Here is a 22183-nt window from a genome sequence, read left to right on the forward strand (position 1 = left end):
AGGTTTTAAAAGCCTTTTGCAGAGGCCCTCTGCTTAATTAGAAACCCTCCATTAATTTTAACAAAAAGTGATTAGTAAAAGCTTGGGTTGCCTTGGGTGTGTTGGGCTTCTTCTAGTAGTGGTAGTGGTGCCTTTTCTTCCTTTTTTTTTTTTTCCTCATTTAAATATGTAAGGTCTCTGCCACTTTAAAGTTCTATGTATTTTAACAAATACTTAAATAACAGATTCAGATATTTGTCTCTTTCTACTCAAATATTCTGTCCCTCCTATTCATTGTTCTTTCTCAAATCAAATCTTCCCCCAATCAAAGTTAAATGGAGAGACACTTGAGATCAGACCTACTGAATAATCAGTAGATTTCTTCTCTTATGCGTTCATAGCCCATGGATTCATGCTTCTTCATTTTTCTAAGGGGGGAGATGCAGAATTGATGGAAGACAGCTGAAAACAGTCAGCTGCGTGAAGTCCAGCACTACCAGCATCTGATCTTAATCATAATATATCCTCTGTCTGGTTTGTCAAAATCTATCACTCAAGAACACCTTCAATGGACAGTAATTTGAGGTGTGGCTTATTAGATCACACGATCTTATGAATAATAAAAAGTTATGGAAAATTGCATCCAGGCCTGCTATCCAATTTTCAGTGGTGTCACCCACTTTATAGTAAGGCAGCATGTTTATGCATGATTTCTGTTTCATATGTATTGACTAGATCATTTTCTCTGTTGTCCTGAGAATTGATGACACACACTGTATTAAGAATGATGACCTCCACAAGGGGGATAACACTTCCTCTAGATTACACTATTGTCAAAACATATTGAAATTTTCTTTACACATGTTACTGCTGTATTTTTCTGCCTGAAAGACCCTGTTAAAGTGGAATCTTGTTGTATTTTTTTTTGCTAAATAAGATCCGAGGGACAGGTGTCGAATTTTTCTTTCCTCCTAATACTTCTGTGGAATGACCAATGAAAAATAATAGCATCATCCTTCAAAACAATCCCTGTCAGGACGATGTCAACCCTTCGGGGCAATTTTGATAACCTTTTTGGAGGAATTTGCAAGATACCACTTCCTTTTGCACACTTAAAGATAATACCATGTAGGAGCCAAGAAAGCCCATTATGTATGGATTCTAATATTTGGATGGATAATAGGCAGCTGAAGGAAATTCGAATAGCAAAAAGCTTCAATGAAGATTGTTTTCTCTCCCAGTTTCCCTGACAGCATCTCACTGAGGGTGATGTTATTATTCCTCACAGCCACCGACCCCCCCCCCACCACCACGCATGCATCTCCTTTTTAGGAATCTACACGGAGCTCAACTTGCAGTGATGTAACACCACTGCTGATTCCACGGGTATGTGAAAATAGTGTGCAATATTACTTTCTCCCTTGCACCAGATCAAAATGGGAATCCAGCTTCTTTGAGAGAGTGACCTCTCTGTGGCCAGTGACACCACACAACCATGCTGGAATGTCTTTGGAGGAAAAAACAAAACAAAACAACAACAACAAGAAAAGGAAAACAATTGTGGGCCCAAAGAAAACTAGGTTATTGATCCTGGAAAAAAATTCCATATTATTTTTTCAAACACCCAAAGTCAGGCAATCAAAATAACTGTAATACGGAACAGGGCAATTCTGAAACCAAGTAATAAACAGACATTGGGTGAAACCTTTCATGTGTAAGTGAACTCCCCTTCCCTCCCTGACCATCTTCCCAAAGGTTCTGGATGAATTAATTGTCCCATGATGCTACATGATGCAACATAAAGGGGAAAAGACTGATAGGAAATCAACATCTGAAGTATATATGTTGCACAGAAAAGAGTAGCCATATCAAAGACTAAATGTCAAGAGACATTAAGAATAGAAAACAGAGATATGTGAGAGGGAATTTTATGTTTTAATTTAATTTAATTTACGTGACTTTTGTATTGGAACCCACTGAACTGACAGGAAATGAAGATAGTGCCTATCCGGCCTGAGATATGTGAGGCTTGTAATTGAAATTAATTATATGTTCTTTACATTTTCCATTTCCCTTTTAAAGTTGGCCAGGTGGGAATGCTTTAGCTCTTAAGTTACAGAGTCAGGTTCAAGCTCTGTAAATCCTTTACAGTCAACCCTCAGGCTTCCAGAGAGCCCCTACAGCTCCCCCAGCCAGCTCTGGCCTGAAACATTCCTTCCCGACCTCACCCTGCTTAAAATCAACTGGCCCCATCCCCAGGTCGCCCTGGCTGGCTGCCCATCCACACATTTATGTCTGCCTTTTGAGTGTTTTCAGAAGCCCATTAAATTGTGCCTTGGCAGGCCAGACACCTTCACCTTGCCCTGAGACCCAAAGAGAGTGGGTTATCAAATTCCCTCATCGGACAGTCACAGCCTGAGTTTTTGAGCCCTGCAAAGAAGCTCTGCCATTGCACGGAGTAAGACGTTAGGACTTGTAAACATGTCATCTAATATTATAATATGCCTGTGGGGTATGGTTAAGTACAAAGGTTGGGCGGGCCAAGGGATACAAAGGCTGGCCTTTCTATGGAGCTGTCTTAGTGCACATTATTTTTTGGAGACAGCACAATATTGTATTTACTTGCTAAAAGAGCTGACTCTCATTCTTAAAGCAGCTGGCCCCATAGCAGTCTTTGAGATGGCTAGAAAGTCAAAAAGGGATGCACAACACCCTCACCTTCTGCGGGGAAAAAGATGGAAGGCTTTGCTCCCACCCACAGAAAAGCTCCAGTGCTCCCACTCCCACCCTAGTTCTAACACTCTGACACCCTGAGTTTATTCAAAATTCAAGATAATTGGGGTAAAGGAGCAAAAGCCTGTCTTGACCTATCTTCCAAATCTTTAGGCAACTTGAAATAGATCTAGCTTGTCCCTTTTCCTACCCCAAATTACCACCTAAATTTTGCTTTGACAACAATTGAATAGTTCTGTGATTTTGGACAATTATGTCCAACACTGGCCTACTGCTTAAGGCAGAATTAAGATGCAGTAATGGGTTGAGTAGTAAGATCCACTTGCATCAGCCTTATTTCTTGTCTTGGAGATGAGATAGAATTGCTGAATTGGAAGACGTAGATGCTACACTGGGGAGAGGCCAAGATTTTACCTCAGAAAACTAAATGCCTCCCCCTCCTTCCTTCCTTCCTCTCTTCTCCTTCCCCTTTCTTCTTTCCTTCCTTCCTTCTTTCCTTCCTCCTTCCCTCCTTCCCTCCTTCCTTCTACCTTCCTAGTCATTTATCACAGTCGCATTTACCTGCCACAAGAAATCTGATGGAATTTAATCTATAACATGGTTCTAGACTGGAAGTACAGCTACACAGCAGAAAGGGGGCAGTGGGGGAGGGGGGCTGATACTTTATAACCCACAAAACAGTCAGGCCTACTCTGGACAGAGGATAATGCAAACTAGCTTTGCTGGAAATGAGCTGCAAAATACCTTCATTTTCTACTATAGTGAAACCCTGATAAAATCACAACTGTTAAGGTCATACAGTATATCAGGTGGAATCACAGTCTTTAGAACTCCATTATTAATGCAGACAACCTCACAATCAAAGAGGATGAGAGCACAGTTTCCAGATGCCAATGATTTGATCCTATCTTATTTGGCTGTTTACATTTAAATAATGTGACTGTATAAATTTAAATAATATGAACCACCAACAGATGGATCCCAGGGAAAAACTGCGCCTTCTCTGAGACCCTGAATGTACACTATACAGTGCTTTACAATTTATTTGAGCTGAGCTCATATTAAAAAAAAAAAAAATGGGGTGGGGGATAAAAAGAGAGAGAAAGAGAGACTCATTTCTTCTGCCATTATGGAAATAAAAGGACTACCGCTTTAGTTGGTGGCTGACTGTGCCAAGGAAACATGCAGTCCTCTAACCTCCGGTACAATGTACCCATAAGGTACCAAGCATCAAAGCATATTAAAAGATATTAACTGCATATTTGCTTATGAACAAGATAAAAAGCTGTAGGGCCTCCAGGTTCTCAAGCTGTGAGTGGAACAGCTTTGCAATTTGCCTGCAAAACTGCATTTTGATCTTAATGAATATAAAATGGCTGCCATTAAAAGTAAAACAGATTATTTCGGGTCTTCCAGGGCCTATAGCTCTTTGCCGGCCTTGGAGGGCCACTATGATCTTTCATTAAAATCTCACAGCAGGGCTCCCTCACCAGCAAATCAAGCCTTGCAGTCTAGGAGATTGGCTACATTTAAAAGTAATTTTCAGAAATCTACACAGATTTTCAATTTGGTAATGAAAGCCATAAGAGAATGCAGGCGGCATTTTGTCGAATATTGTTACTGATCCAGCGCTCACATTCGTTAGAAATTAAACTGCCCCGTAACTATCACACTGATGGCAGCTTGCCATTTCGGCGGCTCTAATCTCCGTTTGTTAATGAGTAGCATGTGCTAATTGTTGTCATCCTTACTGCAGAGCAGTCCTTCCCTAACAAACATATTTTACCTGCTCAGAGGTGGAATCTTTCACTTTGTTGCCGACCATGTTGTAACAGAGCACTGGAGCTGAGGTTGCTTGGTAAAGAGAGAGAGAAGCGGCCGGCTGAGTGGCATTAGAAAACACAAGAGGGAATACAATCTGAAATCGGGTGCCTTTGTTTTATTTGGATTCGCCCGTTTGTTTTTTTGGTCTAGGCTGTTTTCTAAAATCCTGGAGTAGGCAAAATGTTCATACTTTCATGTTACTCCCAGGAATGTCTGGGCAAACTCACAAAGTCTGGGGACGACTGGATAAAGTCAGTGGTAATAGAAAATGAGGGAGGGCCTTATGGTAAGGAGGGATGGAAGGTGTGGAAAGTGGAAAGGCTCTTACTTGCTATCCAAAGCCCAGCACACCTACAGCCTGAAGTAAATGCCAGACTGCTACTGGCTTGCAAAAGAAAGCTTGAGCCTTCACCTCCATTCCTGGGGAGGGAGAGCGCTCGAAAGGGGAAGAACTAATAAATTCAGCCATCTCGAGGTGCGATGCAGGCTGACCAGGCAGATGTATGAATCGAGAGAAGCACAGAAAATAATTATAAATGAAAACATGAATAAGTAGAAAAGCTATATAAAAGCATTCTAAGACAGACTAGGTATTTTTACGTTTGTATTTCTTTGTATTAGAACTGAGGAAAGTTAAAAAAAAAAAGAGGCAAGTTATTTTTCTGAGATTCTTAAAACAATGTCAGATTATTTTCCCTTTTGGAAACACATTCGATAAATTTTCTTTACTTGGCAATTCTCTCTACCTGGCACCTTTAGGACAGAGCACTTCCCTGCACTAAAATGTGACGGACAACAAAAGCTGCTCTCCACCTCCTCGCTGGCTGGGCATAAATTCTTCCTGCTGATAGAGAAAGAGTCTCCGTTTAAAATAGCAATTCTCCTTGAAAGAGCACTGGTAGCTGCAGAGCAGATATGCAAAAGACGTGTTTCTTTTCAGAGGTCAAAGCAGGCATCTTGTGGTTCAGCGTAAGCAGGGCTGCAGCCCCTCTGAGCATACCACAGGTGCCTTGGAGCACCTGGGCTAGGCTGCTTTGGTTTCCACAAAGTACAATTTTAATTGGGTGGCATGTCTGTGATTTTAAGGGAGTGACATGGGGCGCCTAATAAGGTGCCACCGCTAATGTGCGTTAGTTTTGAAGAGAAAACTCAGGCCATTTCCTTGTCTCTGTGGCCTCAGGAGACTTGTGGGAAATAGATACAAACAACTTGGTAAGCAGTTTTGAATCTGTTTCACCTGTAGTTGCTATTCTAATTGCAGGAAGCACTCATGTAATATGTTAGTGTTTTAAACACCCAAGTGACACTATAGGAAATTCTGCCGAATCCTCCTGAACTCAGAAGTCTGAGACTTCTTTTATTTCACCTGTCGTCAATTGTTCTGATATTCCTTGAGAGCTTCCAGGTACACCTTGACAACTGTATACTGTAAGGTCTCTTTTACCATCATTTTGGCTTGTGCTAAACTGTGGGTAGAGTGATGGTATGTTGCCAATTCTGACTCTCAAGTATTAAAACATAATTGATATTAGTATCCCTCTAATTACTGGAGTGGGGGGAAAATTGCACTTTAGGTCATAGAAGTTACTATACTTAGTCTTCAGATAATCAAATTAAATTTTACTAATAGTAATAAAGTACAATTATTTATTTGCTTTGTTCCAGAAACAATTCTATGGAACAAGCATTGGCCTTGCTTTGTCACTTTAACCTTATTAATTCTGTTGGAAAATACATATCCAAACATACACACACACACACACACACACTAGGTGGGGTATTTTATTTAAAAAATGAAATAAAAGCTAAAACATTTATAGCCTTTTAAAGGGACATCATAAATTTTTTCAAATAATATTTTTATTGCATTATGAACTTGTTTTTTTGCCCTAGCCCTACTTCGGAAATTGCAGATATGGCATTTTCAATTTTCTGTTGCAATTAATTTTTTAAACTAAATGTTAAAGCTAAAGCAAAATAGTTTTTGGAAAGAGAAATATATTGTTTCAAATAAGTGACTGCTTGAAAGCATACATCTACTATAAATCACACTTCTCTTAAAATTTCATTCTTAAGAATAGAGGTCTAAATCAAGGTCTACATAAAGATACATTTTTTAGCTTTTAAAAAACTTTTAGAATATTATAGATTCTGTTTTGATCAAGTCAAGCTTTTTTTTTTTTTTGCTTTGACAACATAATACAAATATGTCTTATACTAGATCTAACAACCAGCTTGAAATACAGCATTCTCGTACACACGTATTATTTTTGTATGTATTTACTCAAATGGACCTCATAGAGTCAAGCCTCTGAGTGACAAATGTGTTTAATTCCCAAAGTTAATTGGTCAATAGCTTTAGAATTTGTAATTAATTTTTCCATAGAAACAATACTTAAATAACAGTTTGGTTCCAAGCCTAGCCCATAGAAAACAAATTTGTCATCACGTAGCTGAGTTGAAATGCAAACTGCCTTGGCCTGTCCTTTGGTTCCAGGAAACAGAAAAGCATAAGATACAAAGTGAGGAAAGAATGAGATGAATCTGTAGGGGAAGATGTGGAGAAGAGCATGATTTCCTTTTTCCTATTCAGAGCTTGAGTTGTCCCACCTCTATAGGCAAAGGATCCTAGACCCAGGTATCTATGGCCTCACACTGCCCCAGACTCTGTTGCTCCTGAGCCAAGGCTATACAAATCCACAGTTTTCATGACTCCAAGACCAACTACCTCTCATTCCTCCTCCCAGTGCTCTCATCACATCCCAAAGGCTTTTAACTAGACCTTGGAAGGACTGAGGAGCAAAGACAAGAGAGAAGTGGTGAAGAACTCACATTTAAAGCTGGGTGCTTCTGCTTCGGGTTTGAACAAGGAAGCTCGTGACTGAGTGTCCTATGCACCATGCATCTCAAACCCATGGGGCCCCCTGGTTAGTGGCAGCAGTATTCGGCACCCCATTCCACCGCCACCCCTGCCACCACGGCCATGACATAGTAGAAGACTCACTGTCATGAGGCACAGAAAAGAGATGGTCTCTAAGGGGACCTGTGACAGGCAGCAGTGTGTGTCGATGCCTGCGAGTTAGGACCACAGAGGATCCTGTTGGATATTTCTATGTTTTCCCTCTTGCCCAGGCCCTCAGTAACATGCATTCTGTAAGGCGGCATGGACTTCTGTTGTGATGAACGCCATCCTATGGTTCCAGCTTATTAAAGAAGATAAAGATCCTAGAAGTGACTTTTAAATGAAATAGAACCCAACAAGAAAGAAGAAAAAATATTTCTGAGGAGCCAGGAAAGTTTGAATCTGGTGTGAAGAGGGTAAAAAGAAGGAAGTTTGGGCTGGTGCGGTTTCGTACTATATATGGAGCTACTTCCCTGGATAATGAGTATAGAGCAATGACAACCTCCCTCCCATTACACAAAGAATGAGGAGAACTCTCAGGACAGTCACACTGGAAGAGTTTTATCAACTTCTCCAAGAGGCAGAGGTGGAGAGGGGAGAGAGTAGTTAGCTCTCTACAAAAGAGTTCAGGGGATCATGTTTAGATCTCATGTGACATGAACTACCTTCCTGGGTTGTAAATGCAAAATGTATGTAAAGATCCCACTCTGCTCTGTGATTATTGTGACAATCAGTGCTCTCTCCAGAGATATGGTCACTGTTCATCTTGGCCATGAAGATGTAAGCAAGAAGCTGGAGGACATGGGCATATAGGTGTAGAGGCATCTGTCTCCAATTTTAGTCGAAAACCTCAAGAGGTTTTGGGAAATTACTAGGTGGTCCAAAAGAGGATTTATTTTTCCTATACCTCCTGATGGTAAAAAAAGGGTCTTCTGCACAAGAAGAAGTAGTCCTTTGAAGACTGGAGCAGCAATATCACAGCCAAGCAAACTGTGCTAAAATTTGAATCCAAAAGGGCCAAAACTAAACAAAGCTTTAAAGCTTTGTATTAAGCTGTATCAAGAGATGTGATTCAGAGACATTAAGTCGTACCAGTCAATCAGGATTTTTCAGAAGAAAACAACAGCAAAGGTGGGCAGATACAATGTATTTGTTCTGTGTATTCATATAAAACAACAGACTAAGAATACTACACTGAATGTGTAACTTTAGTACAAAAAGTAGATAGGACCCTAGACCTACATCATGTCTTTGTGAGATGTGGGCCTCCTGCTTAGGAGGGCCTCCCAGATCATCCGAGGGCCTTCATCAGTTTCTTTCTTTCTAATCTGTTCTAAACCAATATAGTTGTACAATGCAATAAAAATAAGTGGCTATAAAAAGAAAAAATTTTAAAAGATATACAAAATCCAAGCCTCTATTTTTATTAGATTCAACATACATAACATTATTTTTGTTAAAATTACTTTAAAAGTTTCAAAAGAATTACTTTCCATTCTGTACTTATCTTTTTGCAAACCAGTAATAAACAGCTCACAAACTGGCACTGCTTTATGAGCCACATTTTGAATGGGTATAATTGGCCCCCCAAAGAGTCTGTAACGTGGATGTGGCTTCCTATCAAGGAAGAATGGCCATGAACGGCCCTGAAGAGGAACTATGATAGAACACATCTCAGTGAGGTTAAAAGAAGGGGAAACTCAAAGTCATTATCATTTCAGAAGTGGACTGACGATCGGTCCCATATCTTCCTAACACAGATCACAAAAGTAATACAGAGGTAAGTTAAATTAATGACAGGAACATTTTCTCCCACAGAGGTGCCAGAAAGTTCTTCTAAATGAAGATCTTCTGGTAAGTGTTTGGTTTGCCTTCTGCCAGTTGTATTCCTGAGAAAGATGAGAGATCAGTCTGGAGAATTTTTATTTTGAATTTATTTTGACCAAGGAGGAAGTTTCAGTTGACGAGGTAAAAGTGATGGGAAACTTGGAGGGAAGTAACATGTCATCTCAGAGTCACGTTCACGGAAAAATATTTCTGGACATAGGTATTTATCTTAGAATTTAGGAAAGCAGGCATCAAAATAGAGAAAATGTAGATGTAATCCTATGGCTACATCATTTTAAAGGGAAAATAAACCTATTTTTAAAATTCTGACAAAATAATCACATATTATTCCAAAGATTATCCCAAGATAAATGAAAAGAGCATTGTTTTTCCCTTTTTAAAGCTATTGAATGCAGGATATAAAGGGACACAGACCCCGAATGGAAGGCTGAAAACATGATGAGGAGCCAATATAAAAAGTGCCTTAAGAATGTTGTCAGGAGGGCTAACGCTTGGCTATAGGTTGAAAAACTGCCAAGGACAACAGAAAGCTATTTTAAGCTCTGTTTGTAAAGAAGAACAAAGGGATAGGTACATTGATTGGGGCACACAGCAAAATGTTAACAGATGTCACAGGGAAAACGGAACTATTCAACTCCTATTTTGATTTTGTGGTCCCTATCACGAAGAATGATCTTCAAACTGGGGAGGGCAGAGCAAACAGAGTTAAGAGTGAACTGGGGCCCAAGATAAGTCAAGACACACTAAAATAAAACCTGGTTGCTTCAAATGAGTTCAAGGCTCCAGGCCAAACAAATTATCTCTCAGGTTACTGAAATAAATCTAAAAAAGGGTCCAGATGTGATTATGAAAATCTTGTCACTGATTTTTATTTTAGAATCATGGTCTAATCATGGATGACCAGGAATTAGTGTGGCCTAAAGAAGGAAAAACTTAATTTGCAAAAACAGAAAAATGTCCAGAACATATCTCTAGCAAAATTCTAGAACAGATTGTCACAGGCATGAGTTGTTTATGCTTAGAGAAAGAAGTAGCAATAACCTTAAATTAACAGAGATTCAGCCCAGATCACATGAATCTCTCCCTCCCTCCCCACCTTCCTCCTTCGTCCTTATCAACCTCATTCCCCTTCTTCATTTCCCTAATTTTTGGGGGGTTTCCTTTATATTTTACAGAATGATTAACCAAATAGTTTGGGGGAACAGCTCTCAGTTTTATCAAGACATTTAATACATTACTGCATAACATATTAGTAGACTGAAAAAAAAGTCAGTGTAATTAGGGTGACTCAAAACTGGTTGAACAAATGTTCCCAAAGAATACTTGCTAATTAATTGGGGGCAACCTGGAGAGTTCTCTAGTGATATGTGCCCTTTGGACTTCATTTTACCCCTTTGTTCTTTCTCTTGTCTTTGTACATAGCTTTTCTCTAGGATTTGCCATATTCCATGAAAATATATGCTGTTGTGTTTGTCTCAATTAGATTCCACAAATATGCATTTGGTGCCCACTTTGCATGAATCAGATGGGCTCTGGCAACATGAGCTGGGTAAGATCCAATACTCTCCTTTAAGTAGCTTATAGTTTAATGGGGAAACAGAGGAATAAGTCAGCAGTTACAATGCAGTGTAATATAGAAAAAAGGATGTGAACATTTGTTTTATCCCAACTGTTTTCTAGGCACTATGCTAATGGCTTTACATTTCATCAAATCCCCTCAGAAATGATATGAGGTAGCTTTGATTTTTCCAGGAGTATTGATGAACAAGGTCAAAGCCCAGAGAGATGGTCAACATGCTCCCAGTCAAACCTCAAGTCAGATACGGAGCCAGAATGCAAAGCCGGGTCCACTGGATTCCAAAGCCTGTGCTCTGGTATACCCCACAACAAAACCATCTAAGTCAAGAGGGTAGGCCAATGTCCAGCAAAGGGCAGGTTCTCTGAGTGTTCTGGACGTGCAATGCCATCCAGAAAACCTTCCAGAGAAGGGGAAGCCTAGCCTGAGAGAGATGCAGACATTAGCCATAGGAGGTTGCCAGAATGTTGAGGACAAAATTTTGGGCAGAAGGAATGACATGCGAAATCAGTTGGGTTTCAAGGACACGAGTGCATTGTGGCTGTACTTTAGGTGCATGTGCCAAAGTCTGGAGAACTTGGGAGAGTCAGTTCACAGTGAAACAGAAAGCCAAACAGAGAGGTGATAGCAGGCTCCCATTCTCTCTCTCTCTCTGTCTCTCTCTCTCACACACACACACACCACACAGACACAGAATAGGAACTTTATGAATGTGTATTATTAACAAGTCTTAATTACAAAATATGAAGTTTCAGTGCATCATGTTCCCTTATTGCTTTATTTTTCATATGTGTTATCTGACTTCTTCCTGACTTTTAATGTTCTCCTCTTTTCTACTTCAATTTTTCCTCTATACGTTCAACAGATGTGTTTCAATTTATGCATGAAATGAGTCCTTGCAAAGTTGTGTGATTTTTTTTCAGTAAATGAAATATTACATTAAAGATATGAGGGAACTTCCTTTATAAAGGAACCTTATGCCAAATAGCTTTGTAAAGCAAATAATGACCCTATAACCAATCTTCCTCTAAATCTAGATTTCCATATATCAGATTTTACTAAAAAGAGATACATCTGTACTTTATTTTTACATCTATCTGCTAGCAGTACTGCAACATAATAGTATGCCAATTTGAAATACCATAATTTTTATACTTTTTCAGTTCTCACAATGCAATCTTAGAAAATGTATTATTTTCTACATCATACTCACACATGCTTTCTTTTCCTTAGTGAAACTGTAGAATTTTCTTCCCCTTGATATCAGGGAGGGTGTCAGTAAACTACAAAGTTAATCATCATGCATAGGGCAATTATAACATCCTTCATCTGGTGCAAACTACTTTGTATGCATTTTTACAACAGATTTCTAAAGTATGAATAATTACCTTGACCGCTTTACAAGTTAACAAACTGAGGCTCAGAAAAGTCGAAGGACTTCTACTGGGGTCCAAGCTGTGCTCTGATCCAAGTCAGCCTGACTTTACAGCCACAAAATAACTACTATTTTATATATCCTCTTATTATTAGAATAATGAACATAAAGAAGAATTTTGTTCCTATGGAACGTGACAGTTTTTGCTGGATATTGGTGGTAAAAAAAACAAAAACACAACATTTTTATGACAGTTAAAATAGATTCTAGCAATTTCTCTACTGTCAGTTGTCTGGACAAGACATTTACTCTTTCAAGCCTCAGTTTTTCCATCTGTGAAATAAAACACCTAAGCTCTTCTCTGCCAAGAACATTCCTTTACTGTCCTGCTACTAGGAGACAATACATACACCACATGTACTCCTTCTATTTTCCATTTATTTTACTAGAAAGTGAGTTCAGATGAACATCTGTATCACAAGGAAACACTTCCACTAGCTAACTAAAAATTCGACTAATTTTAAAGAAGGAAATGGAAAGAAAAATTAATTCTTCCTTTTGGCTGCTATGGGTCAGGATGCTATCCCCCCGGCAGCATCATTCTCAAACCAAAAATCTTTCATAGGTGAAAAAAACTGAGTACACAGCTATAATCTTGATCTAAGAGAGAAGATTCAGATAATTTTCTGATTCAGCTAGACCGTGGTGTTTGAAAAAGCATGAAGAGTTTCCAGATGAAAGTCCCGAGCCCGCTCCTGGCTGTTAACTAAGTGTCACGGGCAGCCCCAGCCTTGGCCACATGCACTTCGTCCCCCAGACCTCACAGGCCTTCACAACTTTATTATTAAGCAAGAGAAAGAAACTGAGCTTCTGATTACCTTTCTTTTGCCTCTTTTCCTTTATGATCAAGGTGACTTATAAACAGCTGCAATAAAAATGATTTTTTTTTTCATAAGCATCTTCTCAATAATATCTCTGAGAAAGCAGGGAGGCTAAAAGATACGTGACATTCACAGATTTTGCCCCTGAAGCCACAAAATACACACGAGCAATTTCTTCATTTGACCAAAATGAATGGTCATCACAAAAACAAATGTAACTTTGGTATCCCTGATTTGGCTGAGACAGCTTTAGGGCTCAAACTTAATAGACTTCTTCTGACCGATTAGGATCAGTGCGGGTTGCATCATCCTTCCAGAGCCCACAGCCAAGACCAAACCACAGGCACGGAGCTGCCCTTGATCCATGACCTTAGCATACAAAGCGGCGGGCTGGAGAATGTCACAGGACTCCCAGGGAAGGAACTTTAAAGACACTGTTCATTTTGCTTGGTGGTCTTTCACAAAAGACAATTAAGCATTAAGAATAGATTGATGCTTAAATAAAATGCCTGACAGTAAAAGCACATTTCTATATTCCAAAGGCCCGAGAAAAGCTGTGCCTAAGAAGGGATTAGCTACTATCAGATGATATTACGACTGGATTAATGATGTTTCACATTCACTATATTTATAAAAAAGAGAAGAAAAAAAGAACAGGAATCTTTTAAGGAGCAGATAAGTGATTTCTATAAACCTTAAAAGCTAAAAGAAAATTCATTTTTAAAAGGACAGTAGTTATAATAGTACAGTATTTATTTGTAAATCCTTAATTGGAGTATTTTTTTCTTGGAAAAAGAACAGCCGTACATTTCAGGTAAATTGCTGTTAACATAGTCTGTGGACTGTGAGGAACGGGTGTGTGTGTGGGAGAGAGAGAGACAGAGAGGGAAGGTGGGGGGGAGAGAGAGAGAAAGTCTCCTGTATGGATGCTTTATATTCCACCAGGTATTTTAAACCACTCTTATTTTAGGCAATTGTTTTTGTAATAGATACACTAAAGGTGATCATTTTATTTTATTGCTAGTCATTGCTGACTGCAATATTTTGCCAGATGAAAGTAATTACTATGACTATATTACTTCTCTAACCTGTTCTGTGTATTGGATCTTTAGTACTCATAGCATGAAATTCCGTTACCTTGTTTTAAAAAAATGTCATCTGGTGATGTGCTCTGACCTTACTTACATAAAGACATACCAGTTATTCTGTTTTTTTTTTTTTTACAATCTGTATCTTTACATCTCCAGAGGTTGCAGAAAACTCTAACCTTGTGTAGAAATATAAAGATAAGAAAAATTGAACAGTGCAATGGCTAATGTCGATATTATAAGTAAGGAAACACAACAAATCATTTTAGGTCAATGATAATAAATGTAAGAAATCCATATCATATCCAACGAAAGAAGGAAGGAAGATAAAAGAAAGGAAAGCAGAAAAGAAGGAGAGAAGGAAGGAATGGAGGAAGGCAGGAGAGAGGGAGGGAGGGATCAACAAAGCAGAGCTGATAACAACAAACTCAATCCCACCAATAATTTGTTGGCTAGCATTACATATGGCTAATATTTACATATTTGAAATCATGTGTTACCTGTCTCCTTTACTCTAGAAATCGGTCATGCCCACAGAACTACACTGAATTTAGAAGCTTTTATTTGGAAACATGATCAAAAGAAAATACTACTGAAAAAAATAATGTCTGTTAGTTTTCTATTCTGACCAACTAGCTAATCATCTAGCAAATTCCACTGGAAGCTTCATGTCCTAATGTTGCAGCCAGAGTAGCAGCGTTAGATCCAGAAGCACTGATTACCGCAGTAGGGCATGTGAAGTGATGGTAGTTGAGTTCCAAAAAAATGAGCAGAGAAGAGAGATCTTCCTGCTCCCTTGATTTTCCTTCACAAACATAATCCTCCCACCCTCCCCCGACACCTGCCACCTCTAATCCTACCCTGGGTCCATGAGTTTTCCTCGAGAAAGCCATTCGGCTCTCCATAGGGACTTGGTATTGATCCCAGAAGATGGTTGGAGTCAACTCATTTCAGCTGCCAAGTTCAGAGAAAAGCCATGCTTTCAATGACACATATTAGACATCTGTGGTCCTGACTTGAACTTTTTTTTGCAGTGATGAAAGACAGCACTAGACAAGGTTCTCATCTCTCAGGAGACAGGTGGAACGTGGCCACAAAGTTTCGTGGGTGTGATGCCACCTGAAAGTCACAATGTGTTGTGATTTTTCTTCTCCATTTTTTTTTTCACTTTTTGATTTTTTTTTTTAAATTGAAAGCATAGACCATGTTGGCCTGGGTCAAAGTCCTCAGAAAAGGCTGCCTTACCGGAGTCCTTCAACATTATGCCAAGAGTTCTAAGAGCTGTATTTGCTGCCAGAGAAAAGGAATATCTTAATCCACAAAGCAACTGATAGACACATCAGCTCAGTCATTCCGAAAGTCCTTAGCGCTGTCAGGGTATCCCCTACCTTGCAAACCTCCAAAGTCCTCAAACCATGCGGGCAAGTGGTAGATGGGAGTGGAAGACTCTTTCTGAATCCCCACTGTTAGGAGAAACAATGTTTAGTAGGGGGTTCTAGTACAAGGCTCCAACATTTCACCAAGTCTGCTTGATTCTGCACCAAAATCACATAAAATGAACAACCTCACAGTTGCTTCAGTCTGCAGGAATTAAGACCCTAATTCACCTGCCTCTAAAATAAAGCTTCCTCAAATCTGGTCACTCTGACAGCTACAGTAACTCCTGCAGTTGAGAGCTCTGCACAGCTGCAGCCAGAATTGTGTTTGTTTATGTTCTTATGAGGGATTGGGGTTTGAGGCTTGAAAGGGAGATGTGGGCGGCGTAAGTAGCAGAGAGGCTATCTTTGAAGCTGCGGGAATGGACAGAGCCTCTGAAGGCGCCGGGGTGGGGTGGGGGGAGAAGAGCCAGGGGCTCAGGCTGAGCCTGTGGAGCGTCCTCTCCAGCAAGGAGAAGAAGGAAGGGGAACACAAAGTGGGAGTGGGCGGCTGACGGGGAGCTCACTGTGTCACAGAGGCCAAGGGTTGCCCACAGCAGTCAAAGATCACTGGCCACTGTGGACTAATCGGTTTCAGTGGTGCGGCAGGCACAGCAGTGTGAGTACATAGAGGTTAAGGACAAACTGGATGTGAAAGCAGAGGCGTGGCACATCCACCTGTCTGAGATGTTGGAAGGAGAAGGGGGAAAGTATAAGTTTACCCAGAAGAGGCAGCAGGGCCAACAGAGGGCAATAATTTAAAGTGCAAATTGTTTGCACAGGAAAACATAAAAAACATATTTCTAACCAGTGTGGGCTTAATTTAAAGTGAAAAATGGTTGCATAACTATACATTAAGTATTTTAAATACTTACACATGAGAAATATTATGAAATGACTATGATGGGCAAATCTGGTGAAAGAAGTAGGTAACATTTTTAGCAAGTGCTCTTGAAGTTTACATAGTTCTTTAATATATCCTTCAAAAGTCCTACGTGGCAGATCTTTTTGTTATTCCCATCTTACAGAAACCAATCTTCCCTGGAGTACAATTAGTTAGTGGTGGAGGTGGGACTTGTATCTTCCAGTGCCCCCCCTTTTATCCTTCTATACCAAATCAATTCTTCAGTAGAAGAAAGAATTACTAAATGTACTTTTTTACAAGACTTTTGATAAATACAGAAGTTTTTTTTAGGTAAATAGATCTTCCTGCAGATAAATCCCACAACCATACACCTTCGCTCTATCTCAAGAGTGTTAAACCAGCAGCAACTAGCTTAGAATTACCTTTCTTCCAACAATTCCAACTGCAAAAGTTGTGTTATTCCCTATCTATCTATAGCAATGACAGCAGGAAGAAAAGGGTTGCTAATATATAAATACCATTTATATTTGCCCACTCCAGTGTTGCTCTCCTATGTGACATACATAAAGACAGTTAATTTTCAAAGATCTTTTTCGTCTCTACACATCTACACATCCATCCTGACATATGCATTGCTAGCCTGCTGGAATAATCATATCAACTTTTTTAATACCAAAAAAAAAATCTAAAGTAAGATTTTTATAAAGGATAATTAAGCAAGTTAATATAGTAATAAGTGGAATACACAATAAGAATATGTACTAAAATATCTGCTTTGTGCAATGCAGAACTGGTGTTTTAGGAGATTAACAATTATGATCGCCAGTCCTCTTCTGATTCTATAATACTCCACACAATCTTTTTTAAATTACTTTATTAACCTTTCCTCCTAGCACAGAAGTGCCCGATTATAGATAATATTTCAAAATCATCTGAGGTGTAAGTGTGTTTGATTTGCTCGGTAATTATTTGTCTACTTTATTACATTGGCCGAGCACACAAGCTCCTTGACCAGCTTTATTCAAGTCCAGTTAAGAATAGGGTCATATCATTTTGTGGATCACTCCCTTTGGGCCCCGACGTACATGAAATTTTCATACTGGAGGTGGGGATGGTGCATAGAAACATAGTACATTTTAAACATGGAGAAGTCACTCCCTGTCCTGTCATTAAAGGTTTCAGGCCCTGGGCTTAATGGAAAGAATGTTGTTCACAAGTGAAAGGAAGGCGTTTATTCCCCGCATGATTAGGAGGCAGGGCGTTGAGGGCTGAGCATGCAAATGCCCCTTGATGAAGTCTAAAAGCTTATCACTCACATATCTCTGGTGGCCTTACCCAGGGTCTTTATAATCTGTCCCTCGTCATTCATGGCACCTAGAACAACGCTTCTATTTTGATCTGAATCGTGAATGCATTTCCAGCATGTATTTTGACCCACTCAAGGCAGAAAGGAATGAGCAGGGGGTAACCACAAGGGGAGATGGCAAACATTTTCCTTTTAACAGGGGTCCGGAGGAAAGAGTACTGCCTGAAAATCAGACTGGGTTTTGCAGAGGGAAAGTTTGCCTGCTCCAACTTTACAACTCAGGGGCAAATGAAATTGATACTTACATGTTCTTAAAGATTAAAATGCATTGGGATGAAACAGGGTTGGTCGGCTTATTCTTGAGGGCCACCACCAGGATAAAAGCACAAAGCTGGAGGACTCTGTTTATTGTCCCCAATCAACAAATTCTGAAATTTCCATATGGAGCAGGATTCCGGGGCTCTGTTAGTAATACAGGATACGGCTGGTCAGCTCAGTCACCCATGGAATTACAGTGTAGGGTATGGATGCCAGTATTTTAGACCCAAACCGAGCATAAAAAACACAAAGTAAAATTCAGTGTCAGCACAAAGTTGACAGCGAATGATTATAACAGCTTCGAAGCTTGAAAAAGAGTGTAAATAACTAGGATCCCCTGCGGGCTCACTCAGCCTGCATACATAACAACCGTGATGGACAGCCTCTGTGGTAAAGTCCGGGAAACGAGGCACTGGGAAGATGCAAAAATTCTGCCAGCGAAGAGCCTTAACTGTCACCTTTCTGACTAAATCAGCTACTTTCATATAGAGAGAGAAACAGAGCAGTAGGCTATGCCTTTGGAAGACCAATTGCCCTTTTGCCTAGGAAGCAGGAATGTTAATTATCGGCTCTTCTGTGGTTATCAAGGCACTGCAATCCCCAGCTTTTGCACTTCGCGAACACTCTTCTCCCTGATCTTTAATCCTTGGCGCTTTTAGTCCACCAAAGATTGTTATTCAGAACAACTCTGCCATTTATAGAATGCAAAAATAAAGGCAAAAAAGAACAGTGAGCCATCCCAACTCAACTGTTACCTCACTGTGAGCACTTTGACTGGAAATTTAATTTTCGTTTCTTTTTGTATGCTTAGGCACACCAACGTGCACACACAGATACCTGCACTCCACCAGGAATGGTTTTCACGTCCTGAAAAACGACAAGCACATCATGGCATGCGGCCTCCAGCCTGGTGTAACAGATGCTGGATGCCGGCTTTGTGTGTAGAGCCTCGTCATCACTTGCACTCATCAACTCAGAGAAAAGAAAGCGGCCAGGTCTTCTGCACACACCTAGCTAGCACTCCACAGGTTCGTAATTCATTTACAAGATAATTAATCAATTAGCAAATAATCTCTTTCCCCTTTGTTATTTATGCTGCATAAGAATTGCATCTCCAAATGAAATGGCAGGCCACTTGTATTGAAACTTTGCCCTTCAAACACATTGGTCTTATTTATCTGAATTGAGCAGATGCTTTGCAATGCTAGCCCATTGTAACTGGACTGTTTGCTATTAGAACCCAAGTAAGATTTAAGCTAAACAGAAGAGCATAAATATGACATCCTATAGACATTCATGATGATCAACTGTGCTGTATCATCACCAGCCATTGCTACTTATTCATATAGGAAAAAAGAAGGAGAAAATACACTTGACATTGCTAAGAGGGGAACTACAGTCACTGGAAGGAAAGGTGAAGATGGAACTTACACGGTTATTGGCTCGAGAGTACAACTCTGGGGTCTTGAAATGCAACTAAACTACTACAGTGTATACATTCTGATTACAGGCTCAACAAATCCCATTTCTTTCAGAGCTCCAGATTATACCGTACCTCTTTGGGAAGCAAAGATATCAGGGAGCTTTTGCCTGGGGACTGGGTGTTTTTCATCAGGTCTCCCAGATAACCGTCACTGCGGAGAAGGTCGAGGTAACAACAGTATGATGGTAATTCCATCAGATCCTGCTCTGATCTGAGACTGGTCAAAGAAGGAACGCCTATACCACCCCTTCACCTTTTAGGATGTCAGACTCCTCCACTGTAGAAGACGCAAGTTAAACTATGTGATTTTTTTTTCTTGTTGTTGTCATTCCTTGCACAGCTATTGTATTATGAATCTCTGCATCCTTCCATATTAACACTGCTGCCAGGCGGGATAATTGAAAACACCTTCCCCCTCTAGCCAGGGTAAGGGTCTAAAAATATTTTAAAAGCAAAGAGTTCCCAGAATCATACAAACATTTCAGCAGCCAAATGAGCAGAAAGTCTGTTTTTGTTGCTGTGTTTTTAAGTCAACAATTATGTATTAAATTACTCCTGTACACACAGAACAACAAAGGCATTTTGGGTCCATTTGTACAGGTGAGAAAATGGGTCAGCTATGTAACACTGAACCCCAGGTGTGCGCATGGCAGAAAAATTCTGTCATCTATTGCTTTCATGGAGGACTTCTGGGGCAGACTCAGAGCCCCACGTAGTCACTTGCCAAGGCTTTAATAATAGAACAGCTACAAGGAAAACTTCCCTAACCCTTTGCTCTGTTGAGAAAGGACTTAAGAATAAAAAGCATTTAAATGTTTTAAAAGGAACTGTGAAACTTAGTAAATGAGAAAATTAGAGAAAGGTCATTATAATATGAATGAATACCCTTAAAACAAACAAACTAACCCCAAACCTTACTGTTCTTTTTATCTTTCTCAAAAATAGAATGGTCAAATGCATACTGAAGCAAACTCTACTTGTTAGCCATGCTGAGCAAAGCTGGATTTGTTCGCTCGCAGGAATAAAAAGCACAACAGTGAATCTTGGAGGCATTATTTCTTAGCAAAATTAGCATAACCCAGCACATCAGACTATTAAAATTTAAAAAGGATTTCAAACTGTCCTCGTATCATCAGCAGAGTCATGTCACAGATTTTTTTTATTGGTTCGGCAAACTAGGTGTAATTGTATCAATATTTTAATGCTTGATGCATATTGCCTGTGATACATTGCTTGCATAAATAAAAAGCACCAATATTCAATTGCCAATGAAATAATCACACACTCTAGATCTTTATTATATCATGCATTATTTAATTACAATAATCAGAGTCCTTTTGAAGGTAAAACAAGATTAAAAAGGTTTTGTTTTATTGGATCTATATATTTGATTTAAACTTTACATGTTAGCTTTACATTAAGAATTTATAAGGCATCAGTTCAAATGGTGCTATTATAAGAGTTTATTTCTTTTATAATTAGTACAGTACTCTTAAAGTACTCCGACTACGAGAGATAATATTTCAGTATTTTAATGAGCTTCTTAAGTGTAATTGATGTAACAATCATTGAATTACACATTTCTACCTGAAGAATAATGAAGGAAACATTTTAATGAGAAATTTAATCATTATTAGCAAATGATCTACTAAACTGCCATTTGCTGACATTTAAAAGCTTAATGGCAGAAAACTGTATTTTCCTACATCTGCATCAACATCAATGGCGATTATTTTCTGTTACTCTGATTTCAAAACCAGGTTAACTCTCCACCGTCACTAATTTATTTATAAATTTGAGAAAACTTTCTTTAACCCACAGTTGTCAGACCCTTCCAGAAAGTGTGGGGCTTGACACTTAGAGGGATAATTTAAATAAATTAGCCCCTTTTCCAGCCTTCAGCAGTTTTCAGCATAAAAGGGCTCTTTCTTGTGAGTATTCATGCTTGCATCAGCTTGATTTTGATGAATGCCCTGCGAATTCCCTGATAGTACCTCAGACAGATTTTAGACCGATGTCAACAAGGAGTTTTAAAGCTCCCTCATTTCAAGAACACATCAGCATTCAGAGTGGGGTAGACCTGAGTAAGAGGAACCTACTATGCAGCTTTGCCAACTTCTGGGGTTGGGTTTTACTGCTGAGTTTACAGAAATCTCTGTGCCGCGGGGAGAGAGATTTAGAATGGAGACATCACAGTGGAGTCTGTAACCATGTGTTTAGGGGGCATAAAAAAGAAACACAAGATAATACTAGGTGGGCAGGATTTCTGTAACCCATTGTAGGTTAAGAGAGTTAGAAGAAAAGCTCAGCCTTCCAACTGAAGTGCTGGAGAATCTCACGACCTTCAGATCTTTACCAGGCGTCCATGTGCCTTGCTGGTTTCGTAAGGGCCAGTCATTCCCAGGACTCCTCAGTAGAGTGCTGCTTCTCTCACTGTGTGATTTGTATGATGGGAACAGTCAATCTAGTGGACAGAAAGGAGTTGAGGTAGACACACACTATTATGTATCCAATGCACAGTGAGATTTCTTTCTTTCTTTTTCTTTCTTTCTTTCTTTCTTTCTTTCTTTCTTTCTTTCTTTCTTTCTTT

Source organism: Mirounga leonina, unplaced genomic scaffold (assembly GCF_011800145.1).
Source record: "Mirounga leonina isolate KUSES-001 unplaced genomic scaffold, KU_Mleo_1.0 Mir_125, whole genome shotgun sequence".
NCBI lineage: Eukaryota > Metazoa > Chordata > Mammalia > Carnivora > Phocidae > Mirounga > Mirounga leonina.